Source organism: Ischnura elegans, chromosome 8 (genome assembly GCF_921293095.1).
Source record: "Ischnura elegans chromosome 8, ioIscEleg1.1, whole genome shotgun sequence".
NCBI classification, from domain to species: domain Eukaryota; kingdom Metazoa; phylum Arthropoda; class Insecta; order Odonata; family Coenagrionidae; genus Ischnura; species Ischnura elegans.
This window is the reverse complement of record NC_060253.1, coordinates 66,469,097-66,496,664: the sequence shown is the minus strand read 5'-3', so window position 1 is coordinate 66,496,664 and position 27,568 is coordinate 66,469,097. Positions and strand designations below refer to the sequence as shown.

Genomic DNA, 27,568 nt, shown 5'->3' with positions numbered 1-27,568 from the left:
GGAATATCACTTCAAACTAAAAATAAATATTTAATTCTCAAGCCGATTGTGTAAGTAATATCCTCATTGTTAGGTATATTGTTAGTATGGCTATAAAAAGTAATTGTAATAGATTAAATGTTATTATTTAAATTATTAATGATATTATTAAAAATATTAGGTTTATGCTTGGGTATGGCAATAAATATTAAATTAAATAGATTAAATGCTATTTAGGTGACTCACATCACTAGGTAGAAGCAAAACAAACAACTCCCGTTATGCCTAGCCTTGGCTCATATATAACTCGTGCTCCATAACATTTCGCACCTAAATAAAGTATAGTCTATAAAAGTTTGAAATATCACTTGAAACTAAAAAGGAAACTTTAGTTCCCTTCATCATCATCATTTGTCAACAATCCTGAGATTGGTTTGGCGCAGCTCTCCATTTCTCTCTCCTATCCGCTAATCTTTTCATAGCTACATATTTCTTCTCTTTTACATCCTTTATAACCTGTCCTATATAACTCATTCGGGGCCGTCCCTTGCCCTTTTTCCCTTCCACTTGTCCTTCAACGATTGTCTTCATCAGACCATCGTGCCTCAAAATGTGTCCAAATAAGTTGTCCCTTCTTCTGCATAAGGTTTTTAGGAGGTTTCTCTTTTCTCCCACTCTTCTTAGCACTTCCTCGTTACTCACACGGTCAATCCATTTTATCTTCATCATTCTTCGGTAGCACCACATTTCGAATGCTTCCACTCTTGACTTCTCTGCTGCTGTCAACGTCCAAGCCTCGCTTCCATTAGTTCCCTTAGGTGGCTATAATTATTTACCCTTTCTGACCCTGAGCTGCTTCTGGGAAAAATTAAATTTCAAGACTTCTCATTTTAAAAATGTGAAAAGTTTCTGCTCAATAATAATTATTGTGGCAGCCACACATTTCGACATTAAGCTTTACAGCACAAAAGAATGCGTAGCTTAAATATTTTCTGAATGGACGTGAAAATGATTCAATTTTGATGTTGCTTTAAAGCAACATTCGGTTAAGAGGTTTTCATCCTTCACCCACATCTCTAGGTGCGACCAAAACAATCGTGATCTACTCCCGATTGGCCTAGCCTTGGCTCATATCTAACTCGTGCACTATTACATTTCGCACCTACGTCATGCTCCCACATACCGGATCTCTCTATCCCACAGTCACGTGATGTGCGTCGTGAGAGAATGGGGAGAGACACTCTGCGTGCAAACTCGTGAGAAATCGATTTGGACGGATCGTTTCGCAATATTCTGTCTCGTTCCACGTCCTCTCTCTCTAGAAATTCTTCCCTCCAGGGAGACTAATCCAAGTGTTTTTCCTCTCTTTTCAGGTTCCCGGGCGAAGGAATAACATCGCAAGGGGTGAGTGATGTTGAAATTTCTAAATGTTACCGGGTGGATGGGTCACATGGGCGAATGCAAAACGCCCAGTCGCGACATTATCTAGTGAGCTAGTCTCATGTCGCGAAAGACGGTGTCACAACTATTGAGAAGAAATATCGGCAGAAGGCTGGTGGTTAACAAAAGCTCTGGGATATGAGACCAAGTTGAAGTAAACACAATTTTCAACGATTATGAAATTTATTCCCGCCCTAAGTTTCGATTTTACTATACCATCTTCAAGGCCAACCATTTTGTACCTTGAATATTATGAAGTAACATCGCATCGTAACTTAGATCGGGAATAATTTTAAAATCGTGAAATATTGCAAATGTTTATTTCAATAAGGAAAAATTCCACTAAATCATGCTTGGATCTTCGGATTCCACATATTCTTTACGCTTTGAGACAAGATATGACTTAATCAAGCTACTTGCAAACTTTCATTATCCTCTTCATCATAAATTTTAGAAGTGATAACGGAAAATTAATACCGGCTATAAGAATCAATCCAGAGAGAAGGCAAATTTCCCGCAAATTTAATACATCTTTTTTATCAGATGGCACAATAAAGCTATTTAAAAAATAAGAAGGTTCAAAGCAAAAACAAATAGCTTTAAATGAACTAGTTTCAAAACCTATGACGATAACTTCGTATTAAATACACGTAAAGAGTAATGATATCTGCTTTTTTGGTCGCCATAGACTTAATGTAAATGAGTTTACCTGTCATTTACGTCATATGTAAAGTTTATCTTCGAACCGTGGATTTTTTTAAAATTACGTTTTATTCTCATAATCTCTTTAACTCAGTAGTATATAATTTAAATAAAAGATGCAAAACTCTTCCACAATATTAATATTCCAAAATATTGTGGAAAAGTAAGATCATCTTTTATTTAAATATGTCAAACTTTCACCACATAACGCCTGCATCTGTTGAAATTAAATTATATAATCATTAAAAGGATAAAGGTTCAACATTAATCCAAAACCGTATGCTGTAGAGCTCAAGATGTAACTCGGTATTAAAATGTTTTACAGTATTAAAAAAAAGAGTGAGTATACAAGGGATAATAAAGCATAAAAATGCAAAATAGAATAATTTATTCTTACGCGTCTTCACGGGAACGTAAGACCAAAAGAACTTTCAATTTCAGTAGGGTACAAAAAGATAAATGTCGCCACCACGTTTGAGTACTGACTCATATACTGACCTCAATATGCCTGGCCGCACCCGCAGCGTGATATGGATGGTTGTACGGTGGTCAAAGCAGCATACATGCGTTGACAACTGGGTTATGCATGCCCCAAATGGAAAAAAACATAAAACGAAAGTGATATCAATTTCAAGGCTATCGCCATGAGTTTTCGTTCTTAAACAGGAACATTGCAATTGAGCGCTGCAGTATTTCAGACCAAGTGGCTTGCTTGCTACCCGCCAGAGATGTATTACTTGATAAATTGTACTCAGATTTACCTCATTGCAATACCTGAAACAACGCCGACCTAGTTAATAATAATAGCAGAGGAATACAAGCATGCAATTCACTCTTCCAACAAATAAAATCATCAGATTGGAACTGGAAATTATGGCACAACTAGAAAGCAACTTTTGTTCAACGATGGGCTATGGTAATTTCAGTTTGTATTAAATACAGAAACTATACAGTTGAGTAATATACGAGTATATATATACGAGTAGTATATATACGAGTAATACCTTCCAAAAGGGCATTCAAAGTTTCACTGCATCCGATATAAACACATTAATGAGTTTTCATCACCACAATCGTGGAATGACCGAGATAAAATGGCAATTACCATTACTTACGATACCTTTTTGATTTCTCTGAGATTTCTTAACAGAAAAATTTTCCCCCCGTAATGATATCAATGAAAAGTAATTATCCACTTTCTTCACCGATTCATTAATCGAATATTTAAAAGAATAGTTTTCGGAATTGCTCGTCTGTAAAAGAAGAACTTTCCATATTGGTTGATTGAAAAATGAAACGAACATCAAGACAGCAGAAAATTGAGCACGGCTCGAAAACTTTCTGTAATTGGGTAGAATATATCTTGAATATTTACCTCCAGTACCTACACGGTAAAACTGATGCTCTAACCACAAAACAATACAAAAAGGGATAGGAATCCACATAGTTACCGGACGGTGTTGTTTTCTTTGTTCTTCAACTTAAAATGTAACCTAAGTTAGCTAGCATGGATTTCCAGTAACGAATAAATGGTTTTTAACGGCATAGGAGGGTGTAATAAAGACATCGCGTGGTTTTTCAAACGAAATGGATGTTTGGTATAAACGGAATAAACTAAATTTCCCGATCTTTTGCGTTATCTTGAGTGGAAAATCATGTTAGTAGCTAATCATTTTATATTGAAGCAGTTCATAAACTTATATATCAAATCGTGGGACCAGTAGAATATGGTGTTACTACGATAAGGGAACGGCCTTGTTCATAATGAGGCAGGTGTAACATTGATTCATATTCTTTGAAGAGCTCACATCACTTTTATACATGTTTTTATATTCGTTATCATTCCGTTTCATTTTCTGAAGTTCATTTGTTGTTTGTTTAAGTTGCATTTTGAGTTTTTAATGTGTTGGTTGAGTTGGTGCTTTAGTGACCGGCAGTGGCGAAGCCAGGGGGGGGTCCCGAAGTCCGGGGGGTCCCGACCCCCCGAAATATAAAAACACAGTTATGTTTCTTCAAAAAATAAAGCAAAATATTGAAAAATCATGAAATTAAAAGATATTTCTTTAAAAAAATGAAGTTTTTTCAATCATAGAAAGTGTTAAAATTAGTTTATAACACTCTACTTAGTACCCTGTTTTTCAAATTTTCCCCCTTGGTTTTGGACCCCCTTCCCACCCCGAACAAATTCCTGGCTTCACCACGGGTGACCAGGATAAACACAAAGGACTGTTGGGCAAGAAGCCATTTTGAGATGTAAGGAATAAAGAAAAACCATAGTGTCAATAAGTATTGAAGTTTTTATGATCGCTTTGATACGTTAACATTGTGACCGATATCATCATTTAGTAACGTATGGATTTGGTTCATCATCATCATTCGTCAAAAATCCTAAGATTGGCTTGACGCAGCTCTCCATTCCTCTCTCCTATCTGCTAGCCTTTTCATAGATACGTATTTCTTTTACATCCTTTATAACATGTCCTATGTAACTCATTCGTGGTCTTCCCTTCCACCGGTCCTTCTACCACTGTCTTCATTAGGCCATCATGTCTAATAATGTAGCCAACAAAGTAGTCCCGTCATCTTCTTAAGGGTTTTAGAAGACTTCTCTTTTCCATACTATTCTTAGCACTTCTTCATTGCCTACACCAAGGGGACTTTTAGGAGGAGTCCATCCCATGGAAGGCTGATTTCTGTTGCCACTTCTATCGTATTTTTTTAGGCTTTTACATATATCCGGTGATGAGTGCAATGCGATCTACTTTTTTCCAATATTTTACAGTATCGTCTTGGAAAATGAGAGAAAATAGAATTGAGGAGTTATTAATATGATAAATCACATCATCAAATATGTAAAATTCGGTTGACACCCTTAATTATACCTTATTTCCCCGTGAAATTCGGATCAATTTGTCCGTCAGCGACGCGAGTGGCAATTTCTGTAAACCCATTTAAATGCGCTGTGCGTGACAACACATTTAGAGACTGACTTGAGGATCCTCTTCTGTAATAATCGTGGCTTACGCGGTCGATCCATTTTATCTTCATCATTCGTCGTAGGCACCACGTTTCGAATGCTTCCTCTCTTGACTTCTATTGAAGCTAAATCCGGTACGGTTGCTGTGAGGGCTCTTTTGCTGTGAGAGCGCGGGCTTTGAGGGCCCGAGGCAATCCAGAATGCCCCTAGGTCATCCTTGCCCTTGTATCGGCTGCTGGATGCATCCTCTCCCCACGCCTACCTCTCCAACCACGGCCACAACTTTCGCCTCCCCGGCTGTGACGCAGGCACCGAAAATTTTATAAAGAAGTCGACACACGAAACACAGCCAACGTCGACTGAGTAGAAGACGACCCACATTCTCTCGTTAAAGAGCCGCCGGGAAAGAGGGAGTTGCTACGATTGCTAATCGGGGGAGGAAAGGATCAATTTCTATTCCCAACCCTCCCACCAAGTGGACCACGTGGACAAACATTCTCCCTCTGGCACCATCTTCATTTTTCTCGGCTGCATCTCAGTAGGGGATCGAATATGGTAGTTTCCTTCATAAAGGAGAACGTAAGGTATTGATTGCGATTCGTTACCCACCATTAGTGTATTCATAATATATAAATTATTTGGTTTTAGAAATCCCAGTTCAGACGAATGCAATGGTCAATTTTAACCGAATTTGAAAAAGTCCAGATTGGTGCCCATGGGATTCCACTCCACGTGACGTCACAGGGACCTAGTTTCTGTACGAGTAGACAGGAGTTTTACATCGTCTGAGATTACTAATGCATGCATGAGGCACAGAGCTCAGAGAAACATGTCTTAATAATCACCTATTAAAACTGCCTTAGGTGGGAAAGTTTCCTTTGTTTGATAGGGTATTAATAATCCTTTTTTAAGCCAAGCTCTACCTGCTAGCAGGGTACTCTGCTACCTGTGGGCATCCTGCATCGTAGTGGCGTTCATAGCCTCGCACAAAGGTGACCTCACACGGCGGCAACTGTAACCTGAATAACGTCTCATGGGCTTTTCCCAGCATTCATACTTAGCCGTCGCGTTTTCGCGCGCTTGAAATTTTTCACTTTTCATTTAATCGCGAAGAATAGATATAGTCATTAAAAAATCTACAAGCGTGAAATACGTACTGCATCAGTAATAATCTTTCAATTTTAGCAATAAAAAATAATAGGAAACCACCCTATTGGTGTGGTGGCTAGTGCGTTAGCTTCCCATCACGTGGATTCGGGTTCAAATCCCGGCGGTAGCAGAGAATTTTCAGAGAATTCCCGATATCAGCTTGAATGTGTGTGCCGCTGCACTCCCCAAATTACCTACGTATGTCGCCGCCATCGAATTCAACTGTCGTCACTTAGGACTAATTTGTACTCATTACCCGATCCTCGTTCGCGACCAAACTCACAAAGATCCAGACCAGTAGGTGAATTATTCCACTAGTAACAGCTTAAATCACGAAGTGATCGTCGTATTTATTTCAAAGTCCTTCCCATAGTTTTCGCTTTTCGGATCATCAATAGCGATTGACTTCTTCCTTACTATTGGCTAGAATACTATGTTAGCTTGATGATTTTTACTTAAGTTGCACCATAGAGTAGTGTATATTACTTATATACTTACTCAATGATTGTATACATGCTTATTCATATAACGCTTCATTAATCCAATGAATGTGGCTGGATATTTCAGAGAAATGGCGAAATGAAGTAATAACAAACAACTCTATTACTTTTAAACGGAACGGAAATATAATTTTGAAACTTTCGACACAATAAAAGCGTAAGAAAATTCACATAAGTAAGAAAAAGGTAAGGAAATCGCTTTAACGTCATATAGTTAGATTAAAAATTAATGGCGGACATTCAATGGCATATTAAATTATTCCCATACTGTTATAAATTATTTTTATTACATTAAGAAAAGAAAAATTATCAATTCAAAATTACAGGAAAAAATCAATAAGTAATTTAATTTTGGAAGTAGGGTGACTGAGCAACTTATTTAAGGAACGAGGACGCTTGTTCCTCCATCTTGAATGAATATGAGAAACTACTCATTCAATGTCCCGAAAAGAGAAGGATATGATGCGCTCAGAACTGAAGAAGTTGAAAATTACTTGATGACGATGTCTATAGAAAGAAAAATTTAAAGAGGAGGAGAAAGTTTAAACGTGACAAATTTGGTGGCATAATAGCATTTTTGGCTTTAGATCGTTAAACCTGCAAGTGGGTTATATACCAATTTTCCGGCTGTTTCATTTTTTACTCCGGCATACTTTCTACCTCCTTTCGTTCGGCTTCCTCTCCAATATGCTCACCTCACTAGCACTTATTCAACTGATATTCCCATCAAAATTTAATGTTTTCCATTGTTTGTAGATAAATAAATAATACTAAAAATATGTGCCTGTGTTCACTGCTTTAGAAGGGTATATAAGACACCCCTCACCTTTTCGTTTCTCTCACCAAGGCAATGAACTATCGGATAGACTGAGGAAGACATGAAACAAACCACAAATTTCAATCTTTCATCGGGAAAAATTTAGGAAACAGAATGGGTTATCCAGTTATTTTAGTACTCCGGTATGTAGAACTTAACTAATCATAGGGTCCATCCTGAAGAGGCCTTTATTTTTATGAATGCATATTATTTATGAAAAGTTTACAGAATTTGAATGGTAAAAAATAATATATGGGTTCGTTAGTCTTCAAGCATCTTCATCTTTGTGATTTAAGTCAGCCAAGCAAGAAGTGGCGCTTGTTACCTGGGAACTCTTTACCTACGGGAACCTGGGAAATCTATAGCTCTGTCACGTTAGTTTAAACTAAAGTTCAAAATATTTTTACAAAAGTATACAATGATTTACGAATTACGAAATTAAAGACCCATTCACGGCACAAATTACCTCATAGCAAAGACAATTTTGGCATAATTTATCATAAAGATACCTTGAATGATTCCTAGACTTCGACATGGAAAATGTTTGTATGATTGAGGCTTGGAAATCCCACCCGAAAACCTGAATACTTGGCTTTAATGGGTATTGATTATAGTGTACCGGGACTAGCCACGGTGATATCTTTACAGAGTTACCTGAAATGCACAAGTGTGCAAAATTTCTCAGAGGAATACTCCTTCGCCTTGACCAGCATTCGAACCCGAATCCCCTTGATATCCGACCAAATGCTTTAGCCAGTTAAGCTACCGATTTCTGCTAAGAAAATTTGTGAACTATACTGGACAAGATATTATGTTTATAAATGGGTAATTTAAAGGATTGTTTTTATTTATTTTATTTTAATCTTAAACCACCGGATACAGCTCTTATTGGCCATTTTATACCGGGTTATTCAACAAATGTAACATAAGAAGTAAACGTACACAAACAACCATGCCCTGGGGAAACCTACACAGGCGGGACTAGAACCCGCGACCTCTTGTTTGGCAGGCGAGAACGCCACCGAGGCCGGCGATTGTTAGGGAGTCGTATCATCTTCAAGAAATTTCTGTGTCCACGAGGTATTTAAACAGGACCCCTGAGAGGTAGAGTAATTTTTCTAGCCTTCCAACTATTTCTATCCCATGTTTCCTCACAACAACACACACTGCGAATCATTAAAATATCGCAGGCGTATTCTTGAGGCACGAGTCAGTCATCCTCGCGAATGACTATACATAGCTTTTAAGCCTCGTTGGATCGGTGCATAGGGTGCAAAGTCGGTAACTCCGGGTAGTCGTCGCGTCTGCCTCAGCAGGGGGTACTTCGCGCGAGAGCTCAGGCTTTCGACCTTTCCTGTCTCCTGTACACGGGCGATCGTCGGCGAAGGCGTTCCATCTATCCATGTGCTTTATGTTAAAGGCTTGGGGTGTCATAAAAGCAGGAGTGGATGTCGTGGTATCAAATGAACATGATTTTTCTTCGATGCACTCAGAGTAAGGATTTCTTCGACATTCGAATAATTTCAGCGGGCGATGCGACGGTGTCGTGTTCTGTGAATTCACTTACGCATAGGAGAATATCTAAGTACATAGTTGGTGGCCGGGGAAGTTACTCAATATTGAATCTACCCTGTACGTATTTATAATTTATACCAGGAATAGGCAACATGTGGTTCGCGAATCAAGTTTATACTGATTATTTTAAGGTGGTAGGTATGCGGCAGCGCGATTTAAAGCAAAAACCTTGCGTGTATATTATCGAGTCATTTAGTCTCAGCCCTCACGACGATACCCGGTGGCGAACCCGAGAAGATTTCATCAAATTATCTACACTTTGCTGAATCAGTAGCCATTACGTTATCAGTTGGAAAAGTAAATTTTTAGTTTAATTTTTTGATTTTATGTCCTCAGGTGGCAAGTTACTCGTGTTTACCTTGGGTCCCATATAAAATAATGATCTTTTAAACAGTGATTTGTTTGGTTTAATTCGGTGAACATAAAATTTATTTTTTATATTATTTTTCGATCTTTGCAATAGTTTGTCCCGACATTTCTTGGATAAAATAATTTTAATTTCATAAAATAAAGCTTTAACCCTTGATTTCTTCGTCCACTTGGTAAAACGGGGAAATGCAAATATTTTGGGGCTTAAACAGCAAGGACCTGTTGGGAATTGTCAACCTCATTCTCTCTCCAATACACTATACCTCTAATGGATAGTGAAACTCTTTGAGTATCCGTGTGCACACGGTGCAGTATAGGTTTCTGGGAGTCGTTAAAGTTGTGGGGGAGGTCTCCAATAAAATAAATGGAAGACTCGTGTCACAATATTGCCAGAATGATATTACATCCCTGGCTTCCTTTAGGCCTGTGCATTTTTAGAAATCGAGGCCAAGCCGGAGGAACTGCTGATGTGATTGTTAACTATGAAACACGAAAAGAAAGTAGATACACATCACATGGTAAAAAAAACCTCATGCTATATTATTTACACTCGGTAGGTAAATGCAAAAAAGTTGAAAATATTGCCTTCATGAGCCATAATTTTCTGACTGCATCATAAATTCTATGTATTGCCTCCAACATGCATATAACGATACGTTAAGTGAATGAATTTCAATATTTTTGTGGACTGTCCTAATATTGTAAAGAAATCTGGACCCTGATTTTCAAAATTTTTATACATTCGTCTTGTATTTTACGAATTTAAAGAATGAATTATAGTAAGTTTCTCACCTCGAATTCAGTCTTCAAAAAGTTACCCTCAGACTCTTCAGCAGAAAAACACTTCCCAGTTCTAGGTACATTGATTTCTAGTGTTTTAGCTTTTTAAATAAACTCTGAGGTCTCTTCTAATGGCAATCATTTAGTTACACACTCCAAAATTCCCTTTGGTTAAAAATCGTATTCCAACCTAGCGTGAATAAGATCGAAACATATTTATTTCTCAATGTTGCGAGTTTCCCTCCACAGAAAGCACAAGCAAGGGTATTTTAATGGGCTTAGTAAGAGGAAAAGGGTTTAATTTTTATCGATACTCTGGATAAAGAGCTCGAGTAGGCATAACTACCTCATTGTAGTGCGGCGAACGAAATGGAGTGCGTTGAACAATAGAAATGGGTTTCATTGGCCGCGGTTTATTACCCCGGAAGACGAAGCATTTTATGAGTTCACTGGCAGAGATCTCTTTTGTCATGTTATCTCCTTCCTTTGAACTCACTTAGGGACGGCTGCTTCCCGCAGTTCAATTTCAGCTGCCGATGAAATGGCTCAGCGTATACGACTGAAGAGTACGTAATAAAAGTCACAAAAAGCTCTCATTGCGATATTTAGTCCGCGAACACACATTTATTGACATTATCTTATCCAGATGAAGACGAATATAAGCCATAAACCCAACGTAATTTTGTTAATTTTTCGTGTACATTTCGCTACATCCATAAACATTAATTCACTATCACATGGTCCAAATTCAAGTTTTTTCAGTGGCTACTGACGCACACACTATTTCTCGTTAATTTATGCATCGCATTTTGGTGGCTTTAAATTCTATTGAAAGAGCATCGATGCCATAATTGATTTCATGAAAACATGTTAGCAAAATTTAAATGTACATGAAATGTATTAACGTTAAAAAAATCATTCACAGAAGATCTTGCATTTAAATAATAACAGTAGTCATAAGAATTTCATGTACTTGAATACCTGTGACTAATACAAAATGAATATGAGTACCTACAAATTTTAATTTCATTTGACACTTTTATTTTCAAAGAATTTAGGTCAGGATGAATTCGAAAACTTTAGAAATAATTTGTGGCCGAAGATAGTTGTGGCCGCAGTGGCTTTGTAATAGCTTTTATCGAGTGGGCGTTCTATTCGGATCAAGTTTCAGCCGTAGTATTTGATATCTAAGCGTGAATGCACCCTCGGAGAAGATGAATGTGGTAGGAAAATTAATGCCACCAACAATGGAATAGAGGCGTGGAAGAAGAGACGCCGCCGTGGCCTAAATTAGCAGCTACATCTCCCCCCGAGTTCTTTCCACTTTCCTTATCCATTTTGTTCCAAGTTCCAGGGGCAATCGTCCACCGTCTCCGCTTACGGGCCACGTGTGAGATGTGTTCATCAGCGTACCAAAACAAACAGCGAACGAAGCGATCGGTAGGTTACAAAATTACAAAAATACCGATTTTTTTTAAAATTACGGTTCCGATGCTTTTAATTCGAAGCATAAATAACTTTTAATCTTTTATTTGAAAGCCTTTTTATGTGTGAAAATATCGTTTTACGCGATCACTAACATTAAAAATGCTACGTGTAAATTTTTAATAACAATTGATGAAATGAGTGTATTATTAACTACAATGCGCTTCAATACTTGAGATAAAGAAGGTTGTGAAAAAAGTCGTTAACCTCTAAGTATACCTATAAAAAGATTCTTCGATTTCTCTAGTAATTTTACGGAGCAAAAATAGGGTAGAATGCCCTATGTTTGGTATTTCCCTAGTTGTTGTCACTTCCTAATACACCGTGATATATTAAATATAAAGGCATTTTAAAATTGCAGAAACTTAATTTAAAAGCAAAGGAGTTTTACCTAATAATTATCAGTTTTACCGTCCACCTACCACCATTTGAGAAGTGACTTCGGACCATTTCACCACGTGCTGTTTTTTGCTCAGGTTTTCTTCGCGGTAAAAGTTAAGAATATAACTTATATTGGATGTGTTTTTTTTATACATACTAACCCATTAACGTTTATGAAACATATATAATGGTAATGTTGGTTATAATTGAAAGTTGAAATTATGAGTGTTTTTTTCTTTGTTTCTCTGAAACACAAGGAGAATTGCAATCGATTTTTCTCCGTTTAAAGGCATCAATTCCTATTCTTGGCCTGGAAATTTTTAAACAGCTCGACAGCTCATTTACGGAAGGCACTGTAAATAGATTTTTGTGATTGAATTTCTCTTACTTAATCGCTATAGTAAAGACTTTTCGGGTCTTCCACGATATTATTTACTTCATTATTGCCGCCGTTCTGGAGTCTGACTGGTACTCTATCATTAGGGCTAACCTCGATACTCGTCGGCAATAATACAGTTTTTCACCATGTAAAAGGCTCGTGTAGACGTTATTGTTCCCTAAATCCTCAAAATCGCACCAACTGGGATCACCTGTTGTGAACTTCTTGGCCCGACACCCAACGCGTGTAGGCAATACGAGTAAGTTAAGGACCCAAAATGATGTTGATCGAACTATCACGATTCACCACTCCTGGGCTAAAATAGCGTGCTGGAAGAGTTGTTTTCCTCTTCTTAGACAAGATAATCCGGTGAGGAGAGGAGGGAGGTTTGAGAGAAATAATAATGAAGCAAAAATAAGGAAAAAACAAGTTTTTTTTCTAAAAATAGTACAAAATGTACTGAAAAGTAAAAAAAATGAGTATTTCATCAGCCGGTGATCAAGCCGTTCAGGTTTATGAGAAATGAGGTTAAAAGAGCCTGATAGGTAAAGAATATTAACATCGAAACTTAATTAGGACCCAAACTTCATTATCCGAGTGATAATAAGTTTTTTTTTACTTTTTAAAGCATTTTATATTGTTTTCGGAAAAGGCGTGTGTAGGTATTACCTTTTTATTAAATTTTTATTTTCTGCTTTCAGTGGTGAATCATCAAATAATCGATTAAACCAGAGATATTAACGGAATTTTCGCCAAAAAATTATAACCAGCGTCAATTATTGAAATAAGTTAAAACAATTATTCCACATGGAAATTTAGTTAATTAACTAGAGCACAATCGAAGTAATTTTAAAATTTCTCACTACTGAACATTGTATTGTCACCAGAACCAAGCAAGTTTGCGAAATGTCGAGCCGATCTGACAAAGGGAAGTGGGTTAAAAATCAATTACAAGATTTCATCGACGAAACAGGCGAAGCAAGTTGAGAAAAAGCGTGTTAAAAAAAATAATAATCGAGATTGCACTCCCAGGGTGGTAGCAGGTGGGAGGGGAAGGTTGGGTGCTTTGGTGCGAGAGAGGGGGTGGGGGAAGTGGATGGATACACCGGCCTCAACGAGTCTTAAAGGAGCCAGTCTCCCCCTACCACCCACCCGCCACCCCTCCTCTACTCGAGCGTGTATATGTGGGTTATGGAAATTAAAAGAACTAGGTCGCATTGACATTCGAAAGTGACGACGAAAACAGGTGGTTGCGATAAGGGAGCCGTTGAAAGAATCATCGGGAAGAAAAGGGAGAGGACATAGTGGAGGGAAAGAGATACGAAACTTTCTCTCTTCCATCAGTCTCTCTCTCTCTCCCTCTACTTCAGCGTGTCTTTTCTCTTTCGATTCCGCGACGAACGGGTGGAAAGCGAGAGGAAAACGATGCGCAAATCGGGGACGCACATCAAGGGACGTGGGTGCGGTGCAGTGCCGTGCGAAAAGCTCGCGGGATTGCCAGTTTTATGACATTATGAACACCATTTCACACGCGACTATTGAATTGCGCAGGCTTGAACTAAAATAAGACTTGTAAGTGAAAACTAAAGAAAACTTGAAGAAAGATTTCGTGCTTCCCCGGCGAATGGACTTAGTGAAGAGAGTAAACTTCCCTCGGGTTTCCCACTGGGTTAAAGGCTTCTTAATGGCCGACGTTTCGAGGTCCGACTCGGCGCTCGAAACGTCGGCCATTATGAAGCCTTTAACCCGGTGGGAAACCCGAGAGAAGTTTACTCACATCATTCGCCGGGAAAGCATCAAATCTTTCTTGACTTAGTGAAGAGTTCTCGGGATCGCCAACGGGTCAGGAACTCCATATCTGCCGACGTTTCAATGTCCGACTTGGTCATCGTCCTCAGGGCTGTGAAGCCATTCATTCAGTGAAGTCATTCACAGCCCTGAGGACGATGACCGAGTCGGAAATCGAAACGTCGGCAGATATGGAGTTCCTGATCCGGTGGCGATCCCGAGAACTCTTCACTAAAGAAAACTTCTGTAAAAAAGGAAAGAAAACTTCTTGCTCTAATTCTGAGCTCGCACTTTTGTAATTTCATCAAATTTTTTCAGTGGTAACCGGCGCAATGACGTGCCTCGTTTAAAACAGCCTTAAACGAAGAAAACGTGAAGTTTGTCACATATACATTTTATTACTATTCGATTCGAATACGACCATGCTTTTTGTATTTGTTACTGTGCTTATTTTACAATTAGTTGTTTCAAGCGTGACTTTATAGAATATAATTAACATAATGAAAAAGAAAACTTCGTAAATCCACAAAAATATTTTAATGCACGAACTTAGTTTCGAAGTAGCATTTCATCGTCAGGTACAAATGCACAGAAGATAATGAACGACCAAGTATGAATGCTGGGGAAAGCCCGTGTGACGTCATTCTGGTTCCAGCTGCCGCCGTGTCAGGCAACCTTGGTGCGAGGCTATGAGCGCCGCTACCATGCAGGCTGCTAGCTGGTAGCCTATCAAAATAAGGAAACTTTCCGACCTAAGGCAATTTTAATAGGTGATTATCAAGAAATGTTTCCCTGAGCTCTGTGCCTCATGCATGCATTGGTAATCTCAGACGATGCATAAATCGTGACTACTCGTGTAGAATCTAGGTCCCTGTGATGTCTCGTGGAGTGGCATCGAATGGGTGCCAATCTGGCCTTTTTTCAAATGAGATTAAAATTGACCATTAACATTCGTCTAAACTGTGATTTCTAAAACCAAATAATCTACATATACATAATACCTTGCGAGCCACCTCTAGGGTGTTTGGCAGGGGGTGACAAATCACCAACATGCAGCATGCAAGAGGACCGCCGCATGCACACCACACGGTCATAGAAATATTACGTACACTAGCTAAATATACATGCTTATTCATTTAAAAAATTGCTAAGGATTAGTAATTCCTAGAGCAAATACATGCAAGGTTAGAACTATGAAAAAACATGCAATGAGTGATCCTAGCAAGCGACGCCATTAATCCTATCAATTGAGACAACGTTGCTATCCTTAATAGTACGAGGGAAGAATGGAATTTTAAATCTCTCTGTTTTGCAGTCTATTTCTTTTATTTTCTTCTCATGATCAGGTCTCTACCATTATACGATGGTAAACGAAGGATATGATTCACGTCGTCTGAGAAAATATCTTCTTCGAATTTCCTAAGTAAGTTAAGCCTATACTTCGATCTACGCTCCTAGAATATGTATATTATGAATATACTAATGGTAGGTATCGAATCGCAATCAATTTCCTTCGTTTTCTATGATGAAGGAAACTACCCTATTGGTTTCGGACGTCTGTAGAGCTGGCCCCGACGGGGATGGTCGGGTAGTTCGGTCGCGTCGGATGGTCGGGTCGGAACGTGTAAAGTATGATGGAGACTCGACTGCATGTGGGACACCGCCGTCCATTCCTAAGGAGAGAGGGAAAGGGAGGCGGGGGAGGAAGATGATAGAGTCGCGGCTGACCGGCTGAGAATAAAGACGAGATGAGGAAAAAGACGAAAGGGAGTGGAAACAGGAATTCAGGAGAGAGAGAGAGAGCGTGTTAGTGCAGATTCACCCACCCACCAGCCCGACCTCCCCGCTCTGCTCTCGAGAAATATTTCCCGTCCGGATTTTGAATCGACCGAAACCACCCATGCACGTACAGACCTGTTCATCCCGAGGGCTCGGGGCGGCGGATTAACCACGTGGAATGCTCTCGAAATAAATATTAAAAAAATGATTCGAGGTTCGAAAGGAGAAACTCCATGCCAAGTGAGTCTGGTTGAGGGTTTTGAATTATCCATGCATGGACCGGAAGTTTGGGGAAGAAGTTGTGCGGGGGAAGATTTCTCGGTTAGACTCAAGGGTTGAAAAGGTTAAGGGTGTTATTTTTAGTACTGAAAAGTAGGTACCCGCTTATGAGGAATCGGAATAATTATGAAAAATTTAGGCTTCATTCACGGAATAAATGAAATTCTCATAAAAATATGAACTCATAAGGATATCCAATAAATAAATGATAATAGATCGAGAATAATAATGTTGCAAAAATGAAAAATGTTCATTACTTTTTCTCTGGTAGATTTGCATGGATATCTTTGTAGCAGAGCTGCGTGACATTAAACATTTAAAAAGGGAAGAGATATTTTTTATTAAGCGATGAGAGGAACTGGAGTTGCTTGTGGCATTGTTAAAAAAAGTTAACGGTAGTAATACATAGATGTTATTTATATATACAATTCTCGTCCTCTCACAAGGAGACTTTGCCTAACTGATGTCAAGAAAGAAGATGAAACCTTTTTTATTTGAAAGTAGACACTTAGATAGGAATACAGTTGAAGGGTTTTGTCCAAATACGCCCGGGTTTGAGAGAAAAAAGCATTTAAAAATTGAAAAATGTGGTCACGTTGAATTTAATTTTAAAAATTTCGACTATTGTTTAAAAGCGATTTGGCCGAGTGGTAGCGTGCCGCGCTTCTGATGTGAAGGTTCAAGGTTCGAGACTCGGTGAGAGTAAATTTTTTCCAGCCTGCCACCTCCTCCATTTTTTGTAATCCGTTCCATCCTCTTCTAATTTGTTCATTTAGGACGTTTTACATTTTTTTACTTGACTGTTGTTTGAGAATAAGCCCTAAACTGACATTTTTGTCGCTAGCTAACCCTTACTTCGAATTATTCTTTCCGTGCCAAGATTCATGAAAGCAGGAGTGGTAAAACTGTGGTGCTGGCTTCAAAGTGAAGGGAACTCATTTCCAAAGCAAAAGATTTTTAGCATATTGTCTCCGGAGAGTCTCCCAGGTTACATACGGGAGAAAGATATAAAATCAGGGGGAACGAAACTCGACAAGCTTGAAATGATCGACCGATGGGTATACGATCAATTTGTCGAAGCCAGGAACAGCAATGAGCCGCTGATGACTCGGACTTTACAATAATATCCTATTTATGCGTGATTTCAGCACATATCTCCAGGATTTGAATTCCCTTCTGGTGCTTAATGGGTTCCATCTTTTAAGAAGAGACACCGAATCGTGCAACGAAAATTAACAAAATATGTATCAGCGGGCGAGCAAGCGTGTGCTGAAGAAATATTGCAATCGGCAATGACGTTTCAGAAGCAAACAAAAAGCCCAATCTCCAAATGCAATATATTTCGTAATTAATACAGATCAGACCGGGTGTCCGGAGAGGTGGATATAAAGAGAACGCGATCAAGAAAGAGAGAATATTGTTCAGGTTGCTCTTGGGTGCGTGATCAAAGTAATACACTCATATACAGCGCAGGAAAGCTGATTCCTAAAGTTTTTATTGTGCTTATCAGAACCTGGAGGTGATTTTGGTCCGCAAGTGAGCGAAGAAACTGGAGAGTGAATTTTTAAATGCTTCTGTTGTGTATTATAAATCTGGAAAACTTACGACTGGGTTGTACTTCAAATTAAAAAAAAATATTCTCCGGCCATGAGTTAGAAACAATACATTTTTATTGCTTATTGATTTGTGGGGGACAAAAAAATAGTGCCATTTATGATGAACTATTTATCGACGGGGAAGGAGAACCGATATACAGCGTAAAAACTATACCACCGAAGTGCACATCCGTAAGCCAACCGTGCTATGTATATTTTTACAAGAAAGTAAAGCAGTTTATTGCACGAAACCAGAACTGCACCTTCCTCCTTCAAGGGAAAAGAGAGATATTCTCACATGAGGATGGAATAAAAATCCATTCAATCGTGCATCATCAGTTGTCCTAACCAGCGTTCAATGATATGCTGAGGTATGCATGATATACCTCGAAGTTAGTAGAGAATTGAATTGTTTAAAAAGTTAAGGGGAATATGTTTCCTTGAAGATATAATGAAACACAATGGCGAATGCTCAAGTAGCAGTTTTATAGAAAGAGCATGGTGCTTTTCAATTAATTGCTTTTCTTGTTTTATTACAATTATCATCCAAATTACTGTAAAGAGGCGAAGTAATAAATAAATAATGAAAAATTGGAAGGCAGTGGCAATTGCAGATTATTCAATTTTATATATTTGTGCTTCATCTTATGGAGGTATTTCCTCCAATTCATGGTCCTTTACGCGACAGAGATTTCTCGTGGGCATAAGATCAAATGAAAGCAAGAGAAAACCGAATAATATCGTGCTACGGGAAAAAGCAAAATAAGTGTAGGAAAATGGGAGTCTGGCGAGGCCATGAAAAAAGAAAAGGGAAGGGACGAGCCGACAAGCCAAACTAAAAACAGTGCTATCATATGGACATCGACCTCAACAGGTGCAGGCCATGAACCAATTTTAAGTTGGCCAAGTAGTATATTCCAGGTAATTAAAAGTTCACATGTAACGACAATTCGTACCCCAGCTTATACAGCTTGTTTAAAATCTCTAGGCACCTAAATACGCGGAAATAAGGGCTCTGGCAATGAAAGGAGAGTAAGTTTGTGGGAGGAAAGCATACCTCGCACATCGATCGGTTAGGGCAAGAGGAGTAGGGAATAATGGTCGGCAGGGTGCCCAAAAATGGCTTTATGGAGACTTACTATTCCAACAAAAAATATAGATGGTACTTCAACCTCCTTTCCAGGTTACTATGTGTTGAAAACCTTCGTTCTAATCGTCTAGCCCTTGAACTATTCAGGTGTCGAGGACAAAATTTCTTTCTTCCTTTCCAAAATCCTATTATACACAAAAATTTTAGCCTTTTAACTTTGAACTCAATTTCTCCGGTAAATCGAATTCGCTTGAATAGGTTCTTGGCAACAAAATACATGCGGCAAAAGTTATTCAGAGAAATAAATTAAGTTATAAGGGCAAAGACTTTTCCTGACGATTACCAAGGTAAAAAAATAGACTACAGGAGAGCAACAACAGTCAGAAGAGCAATAGCGACGTTTAGCACTTGGAATACTCCAAATTGATCATACAGGTAGACGAGTGAAAATTGTTGTATATTCTAAATACTACAACAGCAGGAACCTGGGAGACTCTCCGGAGACAATATGCTAAAAATCTTTTGCTTTGGAAATGAGTTCCCTTCACTTCGAAGCCAGCACCACAGTTTTACCACTCCTGCTTTCATGAATCTTGGCACGGAAAGAATAATTCGAAGTAAGGGTTAGCTAGCGACAAAAATGTCAGTTTAGGGCTTATTCTCAAACAACAGTCAAGTAAAAAAATGTAAAACGTCCTAAATGAACAAATTAGAAGAGGATGGAACGGATTACAAAAAATGGAGGAGGTGGCAGGCTGGAAAAAATTTACTCTCACCGAGTCTCGAACCTTGAACCTTCACATCAGAAGCGCGGCACGCTACCACTCGGCCAAATCGCTTTTAAACAATAGTCGAAATTTTTAAAATTAAATTCAACGTGACCACATTTTTCAATTTTTAAATGCTTTTTTCTCTCAAACCCGGGCGTATTTGGACAAAACCCTTCAACTGTATTCCTATCTAAGTGTCTACTTTCAAATAAAAAAGGTTTCATCTTCTTTCTTGACATCAGTTAGGCAAAGTCTCCTTGTCAGAGGTAAGTCTCCATAAAACTGCGGTACTCTGTCTTCCACAAAAATTTCAGTATCTTTCCCTTAACTCGGATATGATCATCTTCTATTTTATACATCTGACTGTCAGTATAAATAAACCCTATTCAACTCCTATAAAGGAATGAGGACGCAAGTAATAATCATTAGTACTTGATGTGACCGTCTAAAACATTTTTTTAAATAGGAACCTGTCTCAGTCGTTTGTGCATCATTTGAAGGAGAGAATTTCACTAACCGAGAAGTAGTTAACTTTTCTCACCACTTCAAAGGTCTCAAGAAAGTTAATGATCCCATTATATCTGGCATTTCACCCACCTTTTTTCCATTCCCTCCCATCGCCTTGTGAGATACTATCGTATATCGCAGCAGGGATTCCATATCTCTTCTGGTTTTCTTTTCGCTTATTGTTCAAAGGAAATATGTTTTTTTATACCTCAAGTCAATGCCTTTTGGCCATGCCGGGCTGCATGGATGAAACTATGGCATATCAGTCACGTTCTGACCAGAGCTGGGTCGAATGAGAGAGTCTAAAATTACGGAGCCCCATGGCTCCTTCTGAAACCAATTCATCACATACAGACACGAGGTTAGACTGAACAAAATAACAAACGCACGCAACTCTGGTGGAAAACATGATAGCAGAACAGTCAACTCTAGCCAAGCAAGTGAATAATGCTTTAATTCTGTTGGTATATACATATATATCAACATATGTGAATGCAATTTCAATGTTAATTGCTATGTGTTACCATGTGCATTGTTGTTTTGTTGATTTTTTAAATGCGAGTTTCAGTGTGTGTGTGTGAATTTTAACAACGGAGAATACATTTTCTTTTACGATTGAAGTTACAAATTAATTTCCATCCGGCCTGAAAATCCACTACAACAAATTCAAGGTCTGAAGCAGTCAAGTTTGAGGAATCAATGAGACCTAAGTGACTTTTGGATATTTATCCAGATTATCGCGTTATAACACAATATCGCTTCTAAGTAACACCAAAAATTCATAAAGTTTTAGCTCTATTCAGGAAAAATTTAAGCTCCGTTTTGTTTTGTTCTGTAACGCTTAATGGCGAAGTAATCATGACAGAGTAGAAAATATTCGCTTTAAAAAAATTAGAATTCATGAAATTTAATTTCTACCAGAAGCAGCGCTGGGGTAGAAAAAGTTAACCATGCAAAAAATGTATCCAAAATGCATAAAGTTGTAGTACAGAGTCAGATGAGGTAATACGCCCTTTTTAATACGCCGCTCACTTGAGCATATTTTCTCGCACTCTATTGAGTTTGAGTAGGATACAATTGTTGGCCCATAAAAAAACTCCAGCATCGAATGATGAATAAGTGTCACGAAGGTTTACCGCACATTCCGTTCTGATGCCAAGCACAAGGTAAATTCGTGATTCTCTGAATAACGAAGATAATATTTCAATCTATATATATACCACCAGACACCTCCTGGTAGGTTTGCTATCAAATATATAGCAATTTGTTGCCTAATAGAGCAAGGAACGAATCACTTAATCAAATTCTTCGTGAAGAATATATCAGGGTGGGAAACGGGCGGAAATAATTTTTCGATAAGAAAGAAATGGCTACGGGTATTATTACTGACTATCTGTGTGACGTGAATAGCTTTACTAAAATTCGTCAAACATTTGAAAATATTTGTTTCTGAATAAATGATATACAAGTAACTTCATTAGTCGTCTCAGCATAGAATCAATCAATTCACAAAACATTCGACTAATTTAAAATTTTAATGAAATATAATTAGAATTAAGGAAATCCTAGATTGCTAAGGACGCTGAGTTATCAATGACTGCATAAAAAACGTAAAGGAGAAAAATTAAGAGAAGAGAGAAATGGAAAACTTCGTGTAAAGATAAATCTCTTATCAAAAAATGAAAATCGAAAGCTTTTCAACACTGTAGTACCTAATTTAATTGACGGACTTCAATTCACATAGTTGAATTGAAATAATGTAGATGGATGGTAACGACTTAGTCTTTTTGCGTTATAAAACCAGACACTCCAAGAAACGAAGTCACGTAATTGGATTGGATTAATGCAGATGAATATAAAGTTGGTACCGTAGTTCAGATGTCGTTTTTCATTATCAAAGAAGAAACTCCAAAAAACGAATCCACGTGATTGAATTGGATCAATGTAGATAAATATAGATTTGGTACCGACGTAGAGATTTAGGTTTCATTGCCAAACAAGAAACTCGACGAAAACTTTCAATAAAAGACATCTCAAACCAAAATTGAATACCTTGTGTTTAACCCTTTATAACCCAATGTTGCTTCTAAGCAACAACAAAAATGTTCAAACTTTAGGCTCTATTTAGGAAATATATTAACTGCCCATTATTTTGTTATGTAAATTTTAATAGCGAAATATTTAGCTGTCACGATAATTATAATTGAGTGTAAAATTTTCAAGTTTTCAAAATGAAAGTTCTTGAAAATTGATTTCTTGCATAATAAGCTCTGGGTTAGAAAGGGTTAAGGCAAATGAGCCCGAGTTAAGTTAAAATTATCGATTAAATAATTCCTGGAGTATAGGTCATAGATATTGCAAAAAGTTGTTATCCAACGTTTCGGTTTATTTTAAAACCTTCTTCAGGGCTTAGTTTTGCACGTATTCGTTTATTGAACATATTTGTTTATTGCGCATATTTGTTTGTTTATTTGTTAAAATTAATCGAGAAGAAATAAAAAAAAACACTGTCAAACTGAGCGAAAAGAAAGTCCGAAGCCCCAGATTCATAAGCTTGTTATCGTAGCTCGCAGACGTGGGGAATCTCTGTGTTCCTTTTAGCGGCTCCTTTCGTTTTTATTCCTCTCCTCAGGAAAGTGGAACGCATTCGTTCACTTCACACCTCCGTCCATTGAAAATATTTTTACCCGAGATTTTCTGAGTTTGTGTACCCATTCCGGAAGAAACTTCCTCATCACCACGAAGTAAATTGGGAGAAGGAACCTGTGAATTAAGTTGATGCAAAACAAATGGGAAGCTAGAAGACAGTGGTTCTAAAACCATTAAAACGTTAGGTACTGCCTATACGCATTAAAAATAATCTTTTAGTAATAACAATGTGTTTAGCGATTCTGGACCAGATGCTATTCAAAATGTGACTGCAGTAGAGCGTAAAAGAGGAGTGTTGGATTTGGATACATGTGGGTCCTTATCCGTTTTCATTCTTGATATCACCAAATTTTATCTAATAGACTTTTCATACATCTTTACATACATCATGCAAGTATTAGTACAACCATGAAATTGAAATTTAGCTTAAATAGCTAGTTTTAACAATATTTTTTTAAATTTAGCTTTTTATCCTGATATAATCATTATAACTACATTCAAGGAGCATTATTAAATTAATTTATACGTGGTCCAATAAAACAAGAATCTCTTAAATGTGTAACAGCGTGCGAGGGTTTCTCTTAATACAAACAAATACCTTTATTAATATATTATTTTAGAGAAATAAGATTTGATGAAATGCAAAAATTCAAATAATCATCATTTAAATCATTATAGTAGTTGATATTTTAATAAAAATTCTTTATTTAAATTCTATTCCAATTTATTCAATTAATTATGCATGAATATCTTATTATTTTATTGTGAGTTCTTCCCCCATAATACCAACCACAGTTTGAAACAATCACAAACAACAAGTAAGTTAAGAGATGCCACTTCATTGTAGAGAGACCAAGAAATGTGACGTAGGATCAGGTATTTCGCATATTCGAGAGAAGGAATGAATGTAGGGGTTCTAAAATTTTTTGAAGGGCAGATTTAACCACATCTCACAAATATCATTGGCCGCGTGATAGAGCGGGCAGTGGGGGAGGTTATAAAAACTCACAATTTCCTTCCTGCCTCCCATTCGATAACTTTCGGCAAGAGGATGGGTCCTATTAAGCAGGCTTCTAGTTGGCGTGCTGTGGGTGCGGAACGCCTGCCCGGCGACTTGACCTGACCTTGGGCGCTGGATGTTTGTCCCACTTTCTTCGGCCAAGGTGGGCCTCCGGCGGCTCTGTCTTTTCGGATCCCACTTCTTCGGAAGGAGGAAAAACAGAGAGAGTGCTCCATTTTAGTCGCACAAGTCTCTCATCCACCTCGCGTGAATAGAATCGATGTTTAAAAAGTGAATCGATATACTCCCTGGACCAGTGCTGTATTTGGGGAAAAAAAATTAGGCGGTACTCACCCAAAATTGCCAACAGCTGAACATGTATTATACATCCGGCCGCGATTGAAATAACTCCAACTCTTATATTAGTTCCAAGTTGTTCCACGGGATAACTCTGAACAAGTAAAGAATCTCATTTCCGATTTTTCTTTCCGGAATCCATTGGACAATTTACAGTAGGGCTATTTTTTCAAATTTAAAACGGTAGTTTAACCGGTGCGGTAATAGCTAGTTTGGATTTTAGGGGGTACGCAGTACCGGCCCAACTACACTACTGCCCTGGACCGAACGTGATGATGCCAAAGCAAAATGGAGCTAGCGAGTGGAATCATCTGTTCCAATGGCTATTTGGCACCTTTCCGACATGTGGATACTTTCGTTCCACTCAACCACTGCATGTTTCGAGGAGATGCTTCAAAACATTAGCTGGTTTTCGCTTATCTAGGGTTGAACCGATGCGTGGCGGCGTATCGTTTTACCGCGAAGCAGACACCGGCAACTGGCCCAACCCACGTCCCCAACGCCATCTCTACTTCATAGTACATGGTATATCTCCCAAAATGTAATTAACTATGAATGTGTTCTCATTATTTAACTTAACTTAACTCATAACTTAGAGCCACCTACTTGGAGTGGCAATGGCGAGAAATGCCAAAGGTAATTAAGCTAAATATAACATCATCGAGAAAAAAATTCTATTGTGACATTTTTTGGTACATCAACAATATGTTTTTTTAATTTTATTCTCATTGCATTAATTTTTAATTGTATAATTAATCCTAATTTTTTTATTCGAGAGATCAACTGCTGTTTAATTATTAATTTGAACTCTTAACTACCTCAATGCCGCTTTTTCACCACGTTGCACTTTTCGGTTGAGAAGCAGAAACCGATAAATCGGCCCGCGGAACGAAAAGAGTTAACATTTATTTTGCACTTATTAACGATTGAAGATCAATTTTTAGTGGCCACTGAACAATTTTCGATGCAGAGAACATCGGCTTGAAAGCCGGCGTCCCGCCGCAAAATATTACCTCCAAATCCGCGCATCGAAATCTCCAGTCGGCGCACTAAACTATCCAGGGGTTCCTATCCCCTTAAATGATGCCTTAAATGATGATGTGACATCCCATAAAAAGTATGATTTTATTCATAATACTATTTTAATTCCAGGATTGTTTTTTGCAATTTCTTCCTCCATTATATTTCTTTGGTAATTACTGTGACTCATGAAATGGCCTTTCTACCCGGTCCTCTTTTGTCGTAAGGTTCTCCACAGTCGTCATTTTCAAGTGTAACTCAAATCTTTTTACTGACGCAACTTGAGGCATGCATTACTCTTGAAAGCGGTCCTGGGATTATCTAATTTCCTGAATAACACGATCTCGTTTCACTCAGCCTGTTGGCGCATCGAAGGGATGGTATATTCATTACGACTGTTTGACATACAATGCCAATGTGACCCCCGCATGATTTTTTTCCATTAATTTTTATTCGCCTGTCCATCACACTAAATGAACTGCTTTCATGCGTTTCTGGCACACACTTCATTAAGGAAGTTACCAGATTAACCGTTGCCAGCGGTGGGCCTGCTGATTTTCTTAACACCACTATCATTTTTCACGCAGAAATTCAGTACACACAGCTAGTGTACTGAACTTTGAGGCCATGTATTTTATCCTTTATTATTGTAACCTTTGAAACGCAGTTTGCCTCAAAACATGCACTAATGCACTGACAAAAGCAATCCAAAGTTTCAACTTCCATGCTAAAAAAACATTTTTGAGATTTTGTCCAGCTTTTTTCGATTTCGGCCCACTGTGTGATGCATCGGTATACACAATCAGTGCAGAATAAGCAAATATTCATATTCTTACGACGCCCGGGAGGGTAATCTCTAAACGGTGCATCATTATTATATACGCAGAAATAGGACAGTAAAGCATTTAGTACCTTGGGCCTCGAAAGGGCATTGATATCCGGTAGGGGGAGAGCAACAATGATACCTCAAATTATAGATCTCTTGACTCTATTATTATCATAGGTTGCTCGTACAATTTTTAGGAGAAAAAACGGCATTGAATCGATATATTTTTTGCCAGACATAGGAAAATATCGCATAATTATTGTCACATCTTTTCAACAAAGCCTCCATTCTTAGAAATTTTATCACCATTGGTTCGGATTTCCACTTTCTACCCCGCTTGCTAGCCGCGTAATGTGCTATTAAAATTAATTTACTTGCAGTTAATCGTCCAAAAGAGTGAGTTCCACAGCTTTCACCCCATGATGAGTTTCCAAATACACCGTATATCAATAAATGGGCCATTCACAATTGATATATTTTAGCTGAACGCATTACAATATTCTACATTCCAACCCCCTGCCAAGCTATAATATCGTACAACAGATATCATTCAATGAAAACTATCTGAGACAAACTTTATTGGGAGATTTTAATTTTGAAGGTTTTATGAAGGTGCAAGAAAAACTATATATTTATGATTATTACCCATTATTCTGAAATTTTGCTGGCAGCACAAGATACAAACACATACCAAGATGTAGAACTAAACATTAGCCGATAAAAATATGGAGTAATTCGCGGAATTTCAACGACTAAACGCATAAAGCAGTAATTTCCGTAGACATTGACAAACGATATTTCTGCAAGCATACATGGGGAAAAAATTCCGACCAGCACCTCTTCAAGCGAATTGGTACAATAAATTTTCCCTTCTAAACTATGTGAGAAAACTTGAGTCACACAGCTGGTCGGAGGATGGCAACTTTCCTTAATGGGGCTCGAATACAAGGAATATGTTGGTATTTCCACAAAAATGTGGCTTTAACTTAATACCGATAAATTTTAATAAAAGCTGCCTGTCGTGATAGGAGAAGTATATTAATGACATCGGAATACTATATTTTCAGCCACAAAAGTTGGCAACAGAAAGCACGTAGTGATTGAGGCTCGAATATATTAAAGATCTGTCTTACTCAAAATATCATTACGAGAACATAACTCACTTATGCCAGAACTAATCCAGATAGAAAAAAAACATCGACGATAACAAATAACATCGATGATGACAATTCCCAGTAGTGACATATCACGCGCATACCATGACGTCAGAAAATCTATCTATAGAAGTATCCGTAAAATTGCAGAATCGGTTTTAACTCTTTGCACAAATTTGAGCAATCCTAATTCGATTTTCTCCTTTGAATTCTAATATCTT

The 27,568-nt window shown here is 38.0% G+C and overlaps 1 protein-coding gene across 1 annotated transcript in view; it reads left to right on the top strand.

Moving 5' to 3' along the window:
- LOC124163642 overlaps positions 1-27,568 on the top strand; it is a 338,009-nt gene that overhangs the window by 136,387 nt on the left and 174,054 nt on the right. The window contains exon 2 of the mRNA XM_046540693.1: positions 1,353-1,383. The gene's annotated coding sequence lies outside the window, so the exon portion shown is untranslated. The remainder of the gene's footprint in view (positions 1-1,352; positions 1,384-27,568) is intronic.